Genomic DNA, 18717 nt, shown 5'->3' with positions numbered 1-18717 from the left:
GAGAGCTTTCCTACCCCAAACAGCTCTAGCCGCTCTTGTTTCAGTTTGATTTTAGCACACTCCAAATCCTGTTTAAATGCCAATTATTTTTCAGATTTTACACATTCATGCTCTAGCTTCTCACGATCATGCTCTAGCTGTAACAGAAGCAGTTCTTGCTGCTGTTCAAAATGAATACTAGGACTAAGATGGAGTGGCCAATGTAACGTTACAGGGGAGACTGTGAGTTCTCAGCAGAGGCTGACACAGTGGTAACTTCAAGAATACCACTCCATCAGATTGGCCTTCAATAATGAACATCAAAAAATTATATTAGGTCATCAATAATTTCAACCGTGTAGTGTTCAGAAATATTCAACATTTGTTCTTTATTACATAATTCTAACAGTTCCTCTAATGGAAAGCAAATGAACCTGTTTACATTAGTCAGCATAGTCAGAAGTAATTACAAAAAAAACAAACAAAAAAAACAGACCACAAGAGAAGTGACAATCAACTGGGCACCACAGAAGAGAAAAGAGATATGGAGATTCCCCAAAACCTACAGTAACTCAACTCTGGTCTTTGTGCAGATTTGCAGTGGGTAATTACACACTGTAGCCAAGGAAATAAACCACCCAGCACACTGGCAGATTCCCCCAAGCCACGGATGTGCTCCCGAGACAACTGCTCAGTCCAGACACCACACAAAAATAACAAACAAAGTAGCCATGCCCAACATATTCCAAAATGCCTAACATTGGTAAAAGGCTATAGCTCCAGGTAGTAAGTGTCACTACCTTCCCCAAATCTCCCACTGAGGTACACAGCCGACTGTACTCACCTCCTCGGACCGATGTCCCAACAGTGAGTAAATCAAGAGTCTCCAGCCTGGGCAAGGGCTTGAAAACTAACCAATGTACTCTCTCCAACGCAGCACACAACCAACTATCCACCGCAGTGGCAAGTTTACCAAACAAACAAAGGTAACCAATACTGGGCACAAAACATTACAACTCAAACAAGCTGTAACAAAAAATGTAAACAAAGCACCTACAGAGTATAACATTAAGTCCGGCTCAAAGTTCATAACAAAAAGGGAGACAACATGGAGATAAGGCATAACAAAATATATTAAACAAAAGAGTAAAATACAATTAACAATGGTGTGTGTAGTCAGTACTGTAAGTGAGTGGTTGGTTGCATGCATAAATGTGATAATGAGGGTTGTTGAAAGGTGCCAACGAAAAAAGCCACGACCAAAATCTATCAGTGTCTGCATGGCGAGAGTCCCCCCAATGAATGGAGAAGAGGTGCATTTATCCTGGGACACACCCGAGCCCAGGTGTGTCCCATTTCGCTGACGACCCTCCCGGCTCTGCCCACCGACATCCTATTAAAACCTTTTGTGACTAGGGGGCAGTATTTTCATTTTGGAGAAAAAAAAACGTTCCCGAACTAAACGGGATATTTTGTCAGGACAAGATGCTAGAATATGCATATAATTGACAGCTTATGATAGAAAACACTCTAAAGTTTCCAAACCTGTAAAAATATTGTCTGTGAGTATAACAGAACTGATGTTGCAGGCGAAAGCCTGAGAAAATTTCCAATCCGGAAGTGCCCCATATTTTGAAAGCGCTGCGTTCCAATGTGTCCCTATTGAGCAGTGAATGGGCTATCAACCAGATTACTCTTTCTCAGTTTGCCCGAAGGTGTCTACAGCATTGTGACGTAGTTTTACGCATTTATGGTGAAGAATACCGTAGGTGGCTACATTGCGCAAGTGGTCACCTGATGCTCCCAGAGAGATTCTTGAGTAAAATACAGAGGTAGCTATTACTCCAATCGGTCCTACGGAAAAACTAATTGTCCCGATGGATATATTATTGAATAGATATTTGAAAAACACCTTGGGGATTGATTATAAACAGTGTTTGCCATGTTTCTGTCGATATTATGGAGCTAATTTGGAATATTTTTTGCCGTTTTCGTGACTGCAATTTCCTGGCGATTTCTCAGCCAAACGTGAAGAACAAATGGAGCTATTTCGCCTACAAAAATAATATTTTGGGAAAAAAGGAACATTTGCTATCTAACTGGGAGTCTTGTGAATGAAAACATCCAAAGCTCATCAAAGGTAAACAATTTCATTTGATTGCTTATCTGATTTCCGTGACCAAGTTACCTGCTGCTAGCTGGATAAAATGCTATGATAGGCTATCGATAAACTTACACAAATGCTTGTCTAGCTTTGGCTGTAAAGCATATTTTGAAAATCTGAGATGACAGGGTGATTAACAAAAGGCTAAGCTGTGTCTCAATTTCTCTATATTTCATTTGTGATTTTCATGAATAGGAATATTTTCTAGGAATATTTATGTCCGTTGCGTTATGCTAACTAGTGTCAGATGATGACAGCGGTCCCGTTCATGGGATGGGGTGTCACTAGAGGTTAAATATAGGTTAAATAAATACAATATAAAAAATGTATCCTTATGTAATCATATGGGGGGGAAATCAAACCTGAGTTAAGCATTTTTTATGCCCTTTTCTCTATATGCGTATTCTGACCTTGAATTTCAACATTAGAATATCATGATATTCATTCGCTATTTGTTTGGGGTGGAGATAAAATAAATAAATGAAGGTATTATGCCATATTCGGACTTTGACCTAATGCCTTCATAATTCAACCACCTTTACGCGCGAGGAAACCATGAATAAGCATCTACTTTATTGTTTCTAATAAAATCTCTGTGATGACCCTCACACTCTGTCTCCCGAATTCTTTCTATCTGCGAATTCTTTCTATCTGAGAGAGAGAGAGAGAGAGAGAGAGAGAGAGAGAGAGAGAGAGAGAGAGAGAGAGAGAGAGAGAGAGAGAGAGAGAGAGAGAGACTAGGCAAGTCAGTTAAGAACAAATTCTTATTTACAACAAGGGCCTACCAAAAGGCAAAAGACCTCCTGCGGGGACGGGGCCCGGGATTAAAAATGTAAAAAATAAATAACATAAATATATGTATAAAACACACATCACGACAAGACAACAACATAGCAAGGCAGCAACACATGACAACAACATGGTAGCAACACAATATGCTAACAGCGCAAAACATGGCATGAACATTATTGGGCGCAGACAACAGCACAAAGGGCAAGAAGGTAGAAACGACAATACATCACACAAAGCAGGCACAACTGTCAGTAAGAGTGTCCATGATTGAGCGTTTGAATGAAGAGATTTAGATAAAACTGTCCAGTTTGAGTGTTTGTTGCAGCTCGTTCCAGTCGCTCGCTGCAATGAACTGAAAAGACGAGTGACTCAGGGATGTGTGTGCTTTGGGGAACCTTTAACAAAATGTGACTGGCAGAACAGGTGTTGTATGTGGAGGATACGGGCTGCAGTAGATATCTCAGATAGGGGGGAGTGAGGCCTAAGAGAGTTTTATATATATGCATCAACCAGTGGGTCTTGTGGCGGGTATACAGAGATGACCAGTTTACAGAGGAGTATTGAGTGCAGTGATGTGTCCTATACGGAGAATTGGTGGCAAATCTGATGGCTGAATGGTAAAGAACAGCCGCTCGAGAGCACCCTTTACATGCTGATCTATAAATTATGTCTCCGTAATCTAGCATGGGTAGGGTGGTCATCTGAATCAGGGTTCGTTTGGCAGCTGGGGTGAATAAGGAGCGATTACGACAGAGGAAACCAAGTCTAGATTCAAGTTTAACCTGCGGCTTTGATATGTGCTGAGAGAAGGACAGTGTACTGTCTAGCCATACTCCCAAGTACTTTTATGAGATGACTACCTCAAGCTCTAAACCCTCAGAGGTAGTAATCACACCTGTGGGGAGAGGGGAATTCTTCTTACCAAACCACATGGCCTTTGTTTTAGAGGTGTTCAGAACAAGGTGAAGGGTAGAGAAAGCGTGTTGGCCACTAAGAAAGCTTTGTTGAAGAGCACAAGATCTGGGGAAGGGCAACCCGGGTTTAAGACTGTATCATCTGCATATAAATGGATGAGAGAGCTTCCTACTGCCTGAGCTATATTGTTGATGTAAATTGAGAAGAGCGTGGGAACTAGGATTCAGCCTTCGGGTACTCCCTATGTGACAGGCAGTGGCTGAGGCAGCAGATCTTCTGACTTTATACACTGCACTCTTTGAGATAGGTAGTTAGGAAACCAGGCCAAAGACCTCTCAGAGACACCAATATTACTTAGCCGGCCCACAAGAATGGAATGGTCTACCGTATCAAAAGTTTTGGCCAAGTCAATAAAAATAGCAGCACAATATTGCTTAGAATCAAGGGCAATGGTGACATCACTGAGGACATTTAAGGTTGCAGTGACACATCCATACCTGAGTGGAAACCAGATTGCATACCAGAGAGATTATTGTTTTTCCAACACTTTTGGTAAACAGGGCAAAATAGAAATAGGCCTATAACAGGTAGGATAAGCTTGAAATCCCCCTTTAACTTCTTGGATATAGGGGGCGCTATTTTAATTTTTGGATGAAAAACGTTCCCGTCTTAAACAAGATATTTTGTCACGAAAAGATGCTCGACTATGCATATAATTGACAGCTTTGGAAAGAAAACACTCTGACGTTTCCAAAACTGCAAAGATATTGTCTGTGCCACAGAACTGATGTTACAGGCGAAACCTAGATAAAAATCCAATCAGGAAGTGTCGCATTTTTGACACAGCCTCATGCCAATGACTCCTTATATGGCTGTGAAGGAGCTAGGAGTCAGCTTAGGTTTTCCCCAAGGTGTCTGCAGCATTGTGACGTCTTTTTAGGCATTTCCATTGGAAAATGGCTGTAAGAGACCATATTTGGCGAGTGGACGCATGGTGTCTCCCGGAGAAAACGTTGCGTAAAATACTGAGGTAGGCATTTTTCCAACAGTTTCTTATGAGAAACCAACTGCCTCCACAGATATATTATTGAATACATATGTTAAAAACACTTTGAGGATGGATCCTAAACAACGTTTGCCGTGTTTCTGTCGATATTATGGAGCAAATTTTGAAAAATGTTTGCCGTTATAGTTGAAGTATTTTCGGTCGATTTCTCAGCCAAGCAGGATGAACAAACGTGACCTTTTTTGCCTACAAAAATATAATTTTTGGAAAAAAGGAACATTTGCTATCTAACTGGGAGTCTCCTGAGTGAAAGCATCTGAAGTTCTTCAAAGATAAATGATTTAATTTGGTTGCTTTTCTTATTTTTGTGAAAATGTTGCCTGCTGCCAGCACAGCCTAGCATAGCATTATGCCATGCATAAACTTACACAAATGCTTGTCTAGCGTTGGCTGTAACGCATATTTTGAAAAGCTGAGATAACAGTGTTGTTAACAAAAGGCTAAGCTTTCAATATATTTATTTCATTTCATTTGCGATTTTCATGAATAGGAAATGTTGCGTTATGGTAATGCGCTTGAGGCTATGATTACGCTCCCAGATACGGGATTGCTCGTCGCTAGAGGTTTAGTAAAGGACGAAACGTTGCTGCCTTCCAAGCAATGGGAACCTCCCAAGAACGGAGAGACCGGTAAAAAAGGCCGGAGATAGGCTTGGCGACTATAGGGGCAGCAACCTTAATGAAGAAAGGGTCGAAACCATCTGACCCAGATGATTTTTGGGGGTCAAGTTTCAGGAGCTCCTCTAGCACTTTGGATTCAGTGACTGCCTGCAGGGAGAAACTTTGTAGCGGGGCAGGGGAAATAGAGGGAGAAGCATCTGGGATAGTCGCATTAAAAGGGGTGGGCGATGAGTTACAGTAACCTCAATAGTTACAGTAACCTCAATGTGGACATGGATGTGTTACTCATTTTAAGGTTGAACGTTACATTAGTTTGTAAGATAGCCTCAACTTTAGGCTATTTAAAACCTGTCTAGGATACAGGTTCCGCTAACGGAAACCCCCCCCCCAAAAAAAATTCAGCTGAAAAGGCAGCGCGGGAAATTATAAAATATTATTTTGAAATATTTAACTTTCACACAATAACAAGTCCAATACAGCAAATGAAAGATAAACATCTTGTTAATCAACCCGTCAGGTCTGATTTTTAAACTGTTTTACAGCGAAAACACAACATATATTTATGTTAGATCACCACCAAATCCAAAGAAACACAGCCATTTCTCCCTGCCAAAGATAGAGTCACAAAAGCAGAATTAGAGATAAAATTAAACACTAACCTTTGATAATCTTCATCAGATGACACTCATATGACATTATGTTACACAATACATTTATGTTTCGGTTTATATTGGCGCCATGTTCAGAAATGCCTCCAAAATATCTGGAGTAATTACAGAGAACCACGTCATATAACAGAAATACTCATCCTAAACTTTGACGAAAGATACATGTTTTACATATAATTAAAGATACACTGGTTGTCAATGCAACCGCTGTGTCAGATTTTTTTTAAACGTTACGAAAAAAGCATAGCATGCAGTAATTTGAGACGACGCTCAGAAGTAAATATATTTCTCCGCCATGTTGGAGTCAACAGAAATACGGAATTACATCGTAAATATTCCCTTAACTTTGATGATCTTTCATCAGAATGCAGTGCAAGGAATCCTAGTTCTGCAATAAATGGTTGTTTTCTTCCATAATGTCCATTACTAGTGTCCAATTAGCTACTTTTGCTAGCACGTTTAGTTCACATGTCCAAAAGCTGGTGCTGGTCCAGGCGAACTCGGACGAAAACTTCAAAAAGTTATATTCCAGGTCAAATAAACTGGTCAAACTAAGTACAGAATCAATTTTCAGGATGCTATTATGATATATATCCAATACCATTCCAACCGGAGCATTCGTTTTGTCTACAGAGTAATGGAATGCAAGGCGATATAATGACTACTGCTCATAACAAGGAACTGGCATTCTGCCAGACCAGTGAATCAAATAGCTGCCATCCGGTCCCACATCACACTAGAGGCTTCATTCCACGTTCTACTGACTGTTGACATCTAGTGGAAGGCGTAGGAAGTGCGAACAGATCCATATCTTATTTGGATGTGAATAGGCGATGAGTTGAAAATCAACCAGCCCCATAATTTCCACTTCCTGTTTGGAAGTTTGCCTGCCCTATGAGTTCTGTTATACTCACATACATAATTCAAACAGTTTTAGAAACTTCAGAGTGTTTTTATCCAATAGTAATAATAATATGCATATATTAGCATCTGGGACAGAGTAGAAGGCAGTTTACTATGGGCACGTAATTCATCCAAAGTGAAAATGCTGCCCCCTATCCCTAAAAGGTAAATGAATTCCAAAATTAATATTGAATTGTGTTTAGTTGACATGCAACTAAATATATAAACATTTAAAGGAGATGTGCATTCAGAAAGCATTCACACCCTGACTTTTTCCACATTTTGTTGTGCTACAAAGTGGGACTAAAATGGATATAATTATCATTTTTGGTCAATGATCTAAGCAAAATACTCTGTCAACTGAAAATTTGAAAAACACTAATATATTTTGATTAGATAAGTAAAATCAAATCAAACTTTATTTATCACATGCTCCAAATACAACAAGTGCAGACCTTACCGTGAAATGCTTACTTAGAAGCCCATAACCAACATTGCAGTTCAAGAAAGAGTTAAGAAAATATTTAGCAAATAAACTAAAGTAAAAAATTGTAAAAGGTAGCACAAGAAAAGGTTACATAAAATAAATTAACGAGGCTATATACAAGGGGTACCGTTACCGAGTCAATGTGCGGGGGTACTGGTTAGTTGAGGTAATTTGTAGATGGAGGTAGGGGTGAAGTGACTATGCATAGATAATAAACAGTGAGTAGCAGCAGTGTACAAGGCAAATGTGTGGGGGATTGTCAATGTAAATAGTCCGGTAGCCATTTGATTAATTGTTCAGCAGTCTTATGGTTTGGGGGTAGAAGCTGTTAATGAGCATGGTCCAAGACTTGGCGCTCCGATACCGCTTGCCGTGCAGTAGCAGAGAAAACAGTCCATGACGGGTGAATGTAGTCTCTGACAATTTTATGGGCTTTCCTCTGACACCGCCTATTATATAGGTCCTGAATGGCAGGAAGCTTGGCCCCAGTGATGCATGGTCCTTCTGTAGCTCAGTTGGTAGAGCATGGTGCTTGTAACGCCAGGGTAGTGGGTTCGATCCCCGGGACCACCCATACGTAGAATGTATGCACACATGACTGTAAGTCGCTTTGGATAAAAGCGTCTGCTAAATGGCATATATTATTATTATATTATTATGTACTGGGCCGTACGCACTATCCTCTGTCGCGCCTTACGGTCAGATGCCGAGCAGTTGCCATACCAGGCGGCGAAGCAACCGTTCAGGATGTTCTCTGTGGTGCAGCTGTAGAACTTTTTGAAGATCTGGAGACCCATGACAAATCTTTTCAGTCTCCTGAGGGGAAAAGGTGTTGCCGTGCCCTCTTCACAACTGTCTTGAGATTGCATCATCTGTGGCTTTGTTGAAGCGGTATGCGAATTGGAGGGGTCTAAGGTATCTTCGAGGATGATGTTGATGTGAGCCATGACCAGCCTTTCAAAGCACTTCCTGGCTACCGATGTGAGTGCTATGGAGCCGTAATCATTTTGCCAGGTTACTTTTGGTTCCTTGGGCACAGGGACTATTGTGGTCTGCTTGAAACATGTAGGTATTACAGACTCGGTCAGAGAGAGGTTGAAAATGTCAGTGAAGCCACTTGCCAGTTGATCCTTGCCTGTTGATCCGTGCATGCTTTGAGTACACGTCCTGGTAATCCATCTGGCCCCGCGGCTTTGTGAATTTGGACCTTTTTGAAGGTGTCACGAGTCCGACCGAGGGTGGTTTCCCTTCCCGGGCGGGTGGCGCTCGGCGGTCGTCGTCACCGGCCTATTAGCTGCCACTGATTGTCTTTCCTCCCCCTCCTTGTATGTTTATTAGTAGCACCTGTTTATGTATGATTAGTTTGTCGTTATTAGACAGCCTGGTTGTTGTGCGGGATTATTTCAGTGTAACCTTCGGCTCCGTTGTAGAGGTACGTGTTAGTGCCTGGTCGTGATTTTCCGTTGTACATTTTCATTCCCTGTGTTTGGGGCCGTTACTATTGTGAGCACCCTGTGGTGCGTTGGTGCTACTAAAGACGCACAGCATTGCACTCTGTCTCCTGCGTTTGACTCCACACCCTCAACACCCGGAGCATTACAGAATCCCGCACCTATCAAATTGAATGGAGTCAGCAGGAGCCACAACCACCCACAACCACACCACCGTCCTCCATCGGATCGGATCCGTGATGGATCAAGTGATGGAGAGAATGGACCGATGGGAGGACGGTGGTGCTCCCATCGGGAGCACCTTCGGCACCCCCCCCCCCCTCCGGACTCCCCATCTCCCGACTCCAGCACCCTCCGTCTGACGCTACCGAGGGCTTATGATGGAGCGGCGGCGGGTTGCCAGGGGTTTCTGCTTCAGCTGGAGCTATACCTGGCCACCGTCAGACCCACTCCATCAGGAGCGGAGAGGGTGAGTGTCCTCATCTCCTGCCTCACAGGTCATGCTCTGGAGTGGGCGAACGCAGTCTGGAATGGCCCAGACTCAGCGCGGGAGCACTACTCAGAGTTTGGGAGAACGACTATTTCATCTCAGTCAGGAGAGGAGGAGCGCCCAGGATTACGCACTGGAGTTCCGGACCTTGGCAGCCGGATCTGGGTGGAACGACAGGGCCCTTATGGACCACTACAGCTGTAGTCTCCGAGAGGACGTCCGCCGGGAGTTAGTGTGTCGGGACACCACTCTGTCACTGGATCAGCTGATTGACATGTCCATTCGACTGGATAATCTGCTGGCTGCCCGTAGGCGTTCAGAGAGGGTCCTGTGCGTTCCACCACCCAGCCCCTCCGCTCCCATTCCGATGGAGTTCGGAGGGGCTGCGCCGAGGGGTACCGGAGGACGAGGCCTTCCCTGCACCAACTGTGATCGGAGAGGACACACGTCTGATCGGGGCTGGGGGGTCCGTCTGGGAGTAGAGATGGCAGGCGGAACGCTTCTCGGTCACCCCAGGTGGGTCAGCATCAAACTCACCCAGAACCCCCTGCTGGCCACATGTTTGTCTTAACCTTTTTTCTGCACTTTTTTCCCTCTTCCCAGCATAGGGCTCTAGTCGACTCAGGCGCAGCTGGGAACTTTATGGATTGCGGACTCGCCCTTAAGTTAGCGGTTACGCTGGTGCCGATAGATTCTCCTTTCCCCGTGCACTCCCTAGATAGCCGGCCATTAGGGTCAGGGATGGTCAGGGAGACCACGGTCCCACTGGACATGGGACGCAGGGGAATCATAGGGAGCGTTTCAGTTTTTTAATTATTGATTCGCCTGCATTTCCAGTGGTGCTGGGGACTCTCTGGCTGGCCCGGCACAATCCTAAAATTTTGTGGAGACGGGGTGGTCAGAGGAGTGTTCTGGAAGGTGTTTGGGAGTTTCCATCGGTGCCACGTCGGTGGAGAGTCCAGACCAGGGTTCCACGTTGTGCATTCCCCCCGAGTATGCCGATTTGGCAATCGCTTTCAGTAAAGTGAAAGCGACTAAATTACCACCTTATCGACCGGGAAGGGATTGTACGATAGATCTCCAGGTAGACGCTGCGCTTCCCAAGAGTCACGTGTACCTGCTGTCCCAGGAGGAGACGTTGGCAATGGAGACATATGTCACAGAGTTGCTGGGACATGGTACATTCGGCCCTCCATTTCACCCATCTCCTCGAGTTTATTTTTTGTGAGGAAAAAGGAGGGAGGTTTGCGTCCGTGTATTGATTATAGAGGTCTAAACGCCATCACAGTGGGGTATAGTTAACCTCTACCTCTCATCGCTACGGCGGTGGAATCATTCCACAGAGCGCAGTTCTTCACAAAACTGGATCTCAGGAGCGCATATAGTCTGGTGCGTATTCGGAAGGGAGACGAGTGGAAAACCACATTTAGTACCACATCAGGCCACTATGAGTACCTTGTCATGCCGTATGGGTTAAAAAATGCTCCAGCCATTTTTCAATCCTTTGTAGACGAGATTCTCAGGGACCTGTGCGGGCAGGGAGTGGTTGTTTATATCAATGACATTCTGATCTACTCGGCCACTCACACCGCGCATGTGTCTCTGGTGCGCAAGGTGCTTGGTAGACTGTTGGAGCATGACCTATACGTCAAGGCTGAGAAATGGTGTTCTCTAAACGAGCCGTCTCTTTTCTGGGATATTGCATTTCCACCTCGGGGGTAGTGATGGAGGGCGACTGCATTAGGGCCGTGCGTAATTGGCCGACTCCGACCACGGTAAAGGAGGTGCAGCAGTTTTTGGGTTCTGCCAACTACTACCGGAGGTTTATCCTGGATTTTGGCCAGATAGCGGCTCCCATTATCTCACTGCTGAAGGGGGGCCTGGTGCGGTTGCAGTGGTCAGCAGAGGCGGACGGAGCATTCAACAAGTTGAAGGCGCTGTTCATTGATGCGCCCGTGTCGGCGCATCCGGACCCCTCTCTAGCATTCATAGTGGAGGTGGACACGTCCGAGGCTGGGGTGGCTGGGGTGGGTGCCGTGCTATCACAGCGCTCGGGTATGCCACCAAAACTCTGCCCCTGCACTTTCTTCTCAAGGAAGCTCAGCCCAGCGAAGCGTAACTATGATGTGGGGGACCGGGAGTTGCTAGCGGTGGTTAGAGCTCTGAAGGTGTGGAGACACTGGTTTGAGGGGGCTAAGCACCCCTTTCTCATCTGGACCGACTACCAGAACCTGTAGTATATTCGGGCAGCTAGGAGACTTAACCCACGTCAGGCAAGGTGGGCCATATTCTTCACCCGGTTCCGGTTTACTTTGTCTTATAGACCGGGCTCCCAGAAAGTAAAGGCTGACGCACTGTCCCGCCTTTACGACACGGAGGATGGGTCCACCGAACCTACTCCCATCCTTCCCGCCTCAAAGCTGGTAGCACCAGTGGTATGGGAGGTGGACTCGGACATCGAACGGGCGTTACGGGCTGAACACGCGCCTCCTCAGTGTCCAGCGGGGCGAAGGTATGTGCCGCTTGGTGTTCGGGACAAACTGATTCGGTGGGCTCACGTCCTATCCTCCTCGGGTCACCCTGGGGTGACGAGGACAGTGGGGAGCCTTCAGGGGAGGTATTGGTGGCCTACTTAATAAGGGTTAAGGGTTATGTTACATTACATTTACATTACATTTAAGTCATTTAGCAGACGCTCTTATCCAGAGCGACTTACAAATTGGTGCATTCACCTTATGACATCCAGTGGGACAGTCACTTAACAATAGTGCATCTAAAACTTAGGGGGGGGTGGGGTGAGAGGGATTACTTATCCTATCCTAGGTATTCCTTAAAGAGGTGGGGTTTCAGGTGTCTCCGGAAGGTGGTGATTGACTCCGCTGTCCTGGCGTCGTGAGGGAGTTTGTTCCACCATTGGGGGGGCCAGGGCAGCGAACAGTTTTGACTGGGCTGAGCGGGAGCTGTACTTCCTCAGTGGTAGGGAGGCGAGCAGGCCAGAGGTGGATGAACGCAGTGCCCTTGTTTGGGTGTAGGGCCTGATCAGAGCCTGGAGGTACTGAGGTGCCGTTCCCCTCACAGCTCCGTAGGCAAGCACCATGGTCTTGTAGCGGATGCGAGCTTCAACTGGAAGCCAGTGGAGAGAACGGAGGAGCGGGGTGACGTGAGAGAACTTGGGAAGGTTGAACACCAGACGGGCTGCGGCGTTCTGGATGAGTTGAAGGGGTTTAATGGCACAGGCAGGGAGCCCAGCCAACAGCGAGTTGCAGTAATCCAGACGGGAGATGACAAGTGCCTGGATTAGGACCTGCGCCGCTTCCTGTGTGAGGCAGGGTCGTACTCTGCGGATGTTGTAGAGCATGAACCTACAGGAACGGGCCACCGCCTTGATGTTGGTTGAGAACGACAGGGTGTTGTCCAGGATCACGCCAAGGTTCTTGGCGCTCTGGGAGGAGGACACAATGGAGTTGTCAACCGTGATGGCGAGATCATGGAACGGGCAGTCCTTCCCCGGGAGGAAGAGCAGCTCCGTTTTACCGAGGTTCAGCTTGAGGTGGTGATCCGTCATCCACACTGATATGTCTGCCAGACATGCAGAGATGCGATTCGCCACCTGGTCATCAGAAGGGGGAAAGGAGAAGATTAATTGTGTGTCGTCTGCATAGCAATGATAAGAGAGACCATGTGAGGTTATGACAGAGCCAAGTGACTTGGTGTATAGCGAGAATAGGAGAGGGCCAAGAACAGAGCCCTGGGGGACACCAGTGGTGAGAGCGCGTGGTGAGGAGACAGATTCTCGCCACGCCACCTGTTCAGTGTGCGCTCAGAGTAAGGCTCCAAGGCACCTTCCTAGAGGGAAGTTACAACCCCTCCCCGTTCCACAGCGGCCATGGTCACATCTGTCCATAGATTTCCTGACCGATCTTCCGCCGTCTCAGGGGAACACCACGGTTCTAGTGATTGTGGATCGGTTCTCTAAGTCCTGCCGTCTCCTCCCGTTGCCCGGTATCTCTACATCCCTACAGACTGCGGAGGCGTTATTCACCCATGTCTTTGGGCACTACAGGGTGCCGGAGGACATCGTTTCTGATCGGGGCCCCCAATTCACGTCTCGGGTATGGAGAGCGTTCATGGAACGCTTGGGGGTCTCTGTCAGCCTGACCTCCAGTTATCACCCCGAGAGTAATGGGCAGGTGGAGAGAGTGAACCAGGAGGTGGGTAGGTTTCTGCGGTCGTATTGCCAGGATCGGCCAGGGGAGTGGGCACGATACATTCCCTGGGCTGAAATGGCTCAGAACTCACTACGCCACTCCTCTACTAACGTGTCCCCTTTTCAGTGTGTGTTGGGGTACCAGCCGGTCCTGGCACCATGGCATCCGAGCCAGACCGAGGCACCTGCGTTGGAGGAATAGGTACAGCGCTCCAAGGAGACCTGGAGGGCCGTCCAGGAATCTCTACAACAAGAAGAGGTGTGCTGAAGAGGTGTGCTGACCGCCACCGCAGTGAGGCCCCCGCGTTTGTACTGGGGGACAGGGTCTGGCTCTCGACCCGAAACCTACCTCTCCGCTTGCCCTGCCGGAAGCTGGGTCCGCAGTGTGTAGGGCCCTTTAATGTCCTGAGGAGAATAAAGAAGGTGTTATCGATTACAACTCCCTTCCTATTATCGTATTAACCCCTCGTTTCATGTGTCTCTCCTCAGGCCGGTGGTAGCTGGTCCCCTGCAGGACAGTGAGTTGCCGGAGGTCCCTCCCCCCCCTCTGGACATCGAGGGGACCCCGGCGTACACGATCCGGGCCATTCTGGACTCAAGACGCTGGGTGAGGGGCCTGCAGTACCTCGTGGACTGGGAGGGGTACGGCCCGGAGGAGAGGTGCTGATGTGGTATACTCTTCAATGCCATTAGATGAATCCCAGAACATTTTCCAGTCTGTGCTCGCAAAACAGTCCTGTAGCATAGCATCTGCGTCATCTGACCACTTCCGTATTGAGCGAGTCACTGGTACTTTCTGCTTTAGTTTTTGCATGTAAGCAGGAATCAGGAGGATAGAATTATGGTCAGATTTGTGCATCTCTGGTAGAAAGGAGGTAAAAACGGATTTAAGTTTGCAGCCATTAAAGTCCCCGGCCACAAGGAGCGCCGCTTCTGGATGAGCATTTTCTTGTTTGCTTATAGCCTTTTCCAGTTGGTTGAGTGTGGTCTCAGTGCCAGCATCGTTTTGTGGTGGTAAATAGACGGCTACGGATAATATAGATGAGAACTCTATTGGTAAATAGTGTGTTCTACAACTTATCATAAGGTACTCTACCTCAGGTGAGCAATACCTCAAGACTTCTTTAATATTAGACATTGCGCACTAGCTGTTATTGACAAATAAACACATACCACCACCACACCTGTGTTTTGCCGGTGCATGGAAAATCCCGCCAGCTCTATATTATCTGTGTTGTCATTCAGCCACGACTTGATGACACATATGATATTACAGTTTTTAATGTCCCATTGGTAGGGTAATCTTGATCGTAGGTCATCGATCTTATTTTCCAATGATTGCACGTTGCCCAATAGAATGGATGACAGTGGGGGTTTACTCACTCACCTACGAATTCTCAGAAGGAAGCCCGACCTCCACCCCCTTTGCGTCAGACTCGTTAAAGGAAAAAGCTTAATCCAGATTGAGGTGATTAATTGCTGTTCTGATGTCCAGAAGTTTTTTTCGGGCATAAGAGACAGTAGCAGCAACACAATGTGCAAAATAAGTTATAACAAATAAAATAGCACAGTTGGTTCGGAGCACGTAACATGTCGGCCATCATCTCCGGCGCCATTCTACCCCATGAGTCAACACAATTCATGTTAGAAACACCTGACAGCTGTGGGTCTTTCTGGGTAAGTCTCTAAGAGCTTCACAACACTGGATTGTACAATATTTGCACATTATTATATTTAAAATTCTTCAAGCTCTGTCAAGTTGATTGATGATAATTGCTAGACAGCTATTTCCAAGTCTTGCCATAGATTTTCAAGCCAAAACAGTAACTAGCGTACTCAGAAACGTTCAACGTTGTCTTGGTAAATAACCAGTGTATATTTGGCCTTTCATTTTAGATAATTGTGTTGCTGAACTTGGAATTTGTCTCCCCGTGTCTGTTGGGAAGGACTTTGCTTGTGATTAGCTATATTTCTTTTCTTTTTATGCAAAAAAATCCCTAATCATTGCCTATGACAAGCAACATTTTGGACACACCTACTCGTTCCAGGGTTTTTCTTTATTTTTACTATTTTATACATTGTAAAATAATAGTGAAGATATCAAAACTATGAAATAACACATATGGAATGTAGTAACCAAAAAGGTGTTAACAAATTGAATTGACAGATTCTTATGGGGATGTTTACATTATGCTAATCAGGTTCAGTGGGGCCGACACAGTTAGTCCATCCAACTGACCTTTTTTTACTCCTGAAGTTATAAAAAAACTCATCGATATGATTATCAAATCTATTTGGGTTTGCCATAACAAAGGTGGTGAATACTTGTTGACATTTCTAAAAAATATAATTTGTGTACATCAGTGACACAAAATTTCAATTTAATCAATTTTAAATTCAAGCTCTAAAAAAAATAAATGTGGAATATGTCAAGTTGTGTGAAAACTTTCTTTACGAGCTGTATCTACTGCTTGGATAGTTCCAATTGAGCCACTGGCTTAATCTATTTATATATTTTAGAATTTTAGTTGAGTTGGAGATTTGTTAACTTGTTGACTATTTATTGTAGTACAAAGTAATATTGTTTTTGGTTGTCAATACATCTATCCTACTGACTGAGTTTGGCTTTAATTCCAGTTGGTCTATGAACAAAAATTGATATGTTGAATTCATGTCTCCATCTCAACCAAAAAAATCTCAAGTTAAAAAATAGGACTAAATCAAATCAAACTTTAATCAAACAGAAGATACAGTTGAAGTCAGAAGTTTACATACACTTAGGTTGGAGTCATTAAAACTCATTTTTCAACCACTCCACAATTTTCTTGTTAACAAACTATAGTTTTGGCAAATCGGTTAGGATATCTACTTTGTGCATGACACAAGTCATTTTTCCAACAATTGTTTACAGACAGATTATTTAACTTATAATTCACAATATTTGTCAATTTGTGGGTCAGCATCTGATAACTTCTCTAAAATGACATTGGAGGCAGCTTATGGTAGAACGAACATTCAATTATCTGGAAACAGCTCTGGTGGACATTCCTGCAGCCAGCATGCCAATTACACACTCCCTAAAAACTTGAAAAGTCTGTTGCATTGCTGTGTGTGGCAAAACACTTGGTGGCCTTTTATTGTCCCCAGCACAAGTTGCACCTGTGTAATGATCAAGCTGTTTACTCAGCTTCTTTATATGGCACACCTGTCAGGTGGATGGATTATATTGGCAAAGGATAAATGCTCACTAATAGGAATTTAAACACATTTGTGTAACGTCGTTCGTTTGTTGTATGAAGAGAGTCAGACCGAAATGCAGCGTGTAGGTTACTCATGACTTTTAATGAAATAAATCGCCGTACATGAAATAACTGAAATAAGAAAACAACAAACGAAACGTGAAACCTGTTACAGCCTATCTGGTGACTACAACACTAAGACAGGAACAAACACCCACAAAATACAACGCGAAAATCAGGCTGTCTAAATACGGTTCTCAATCAGAGACAACGACAAGCACCTGCCTCTGATTGAGAATCGCCTCAGGCAGCCAAGCCTAACTAGACACACCCCTAATCAGCCGCAATCCCAAATAATACAAACCCCAATACGAATACAACAATTAAACCCATGTCACACCCTGGCCTACCCACACATATAGCAAAAAACACAAAATACAATGACCAAGGCGTGACAATTTGTGCAGAACATTTGAGAGAAATAAGCTACTTGTACATATGGAACATTTCTGGAATTTTTTATTACAGCTCATGAAACAAGGGACCAACACTTTACATTTTGTGTTTATATTTTTGTTCAGAATATATAGACCTAAATAGCATCATTGATGATATATGAGTGATGAAGTATTTTTCACATTTAATTTGTTCTGTTAAAACTTCCCTTTGGAACAAATTATTATTTACAATGACGGCCTACCCAGGCCAAACCCTAACTTGGACGACGCTGGGCCAATTGTGCACCGCCCTATGGGACTCCCAGTTACTGCATGTGGTAATACAGCCTGGAATCGAACCAGGGTCTGTAGTGACGCCTTTAGCACTGAGATGCAGTGCCTTAGATCGTTGCGACCCTAGGCATATGTCGTGGGTGACTACTTCACAGGAGAGCTGTCTGTCTATTTGAGGTTTGCTTTTTTATGTATCATGTATTAAAACTACATAAATGTTGCTCTTTAATTTTTTGAGGACTGAGTTTTGATATCAGTGGAATTCGAGTATGATAGCTAAGCAGATGGAGAAAACACCTGTTTCCGGATTACATCTTCAAACTAAGGGCAACAATGGCATCCGACAGGAGACGCGCCCAACCATGAATGATGTATGTGGGTAAGATAGTCTAGCTAGCTACATTTTCAAATATTACACATTTCTAATTTTGAAAGAAAGAGCCATTTGCTTGGCTAGCTATAGTCTAATGTGAGCTAGCTATCATTGAACCTGGTTGGATAGCTACCTGCAGATTCATGCAGGGTAGTAACGTCATGAGTTGTGATTATGGTTCATTGTTTACCTAGCTAGCTGGCTCACTAGCTAATGGTACATGTGTGACCTTATTATTCATATCTCAGAGCCATTTGCTTGGCTAGCAATAGCCTAATATTAGCTAGCTAAAATTGAACCTGGTTGGTTAGCTACCTGCAGATTCATGCAGGGTAGTAACATCATGAGTTGGGATTATGGTTCATTTTTTAGCTACTTGTCTAGCTACCTAGCTACTTGTCTTAACAAAAGACTCCACTACGCACAGTTGCAGTCAGAAACGCTCTGGATAACATAACAGCCTAACCAGCTCTGCTAGGGAGAGTAATGTTCAGTGAGCTGTTCTCTCTCACATAGATGTCTGGAAGTAGCTAGCAAGTTAGCTTGGGTGCTTGACTGATGTTTTTAGTACATTCAGATCAACCCTTAAATAGATGGGTTGAATGCTGAATGGGTGTAGAAAAAGAAGGGCT

Source organism: Oncorhynchus gorbuscha, linkage group LG06 (genome assembly GCF_021184085.1).
Source record: "Oncorhynchus gorbuscha isolate QuinsamMale2020 ecotype Even-year linkage group LG06, OgorEven_v1.0, whole genome shotgun sequence".
Classification (NCBI taxonomy): domain Eukaryota; kingdom Metazoa; phylum Chordata; class Actinopteri; order Salmoniformes; family Salmonidae; genus Oncorhynchus; species Oncorhynchus gorbuscha.
Note: the sequence above shows the minus strand (reverse complement) of the source record.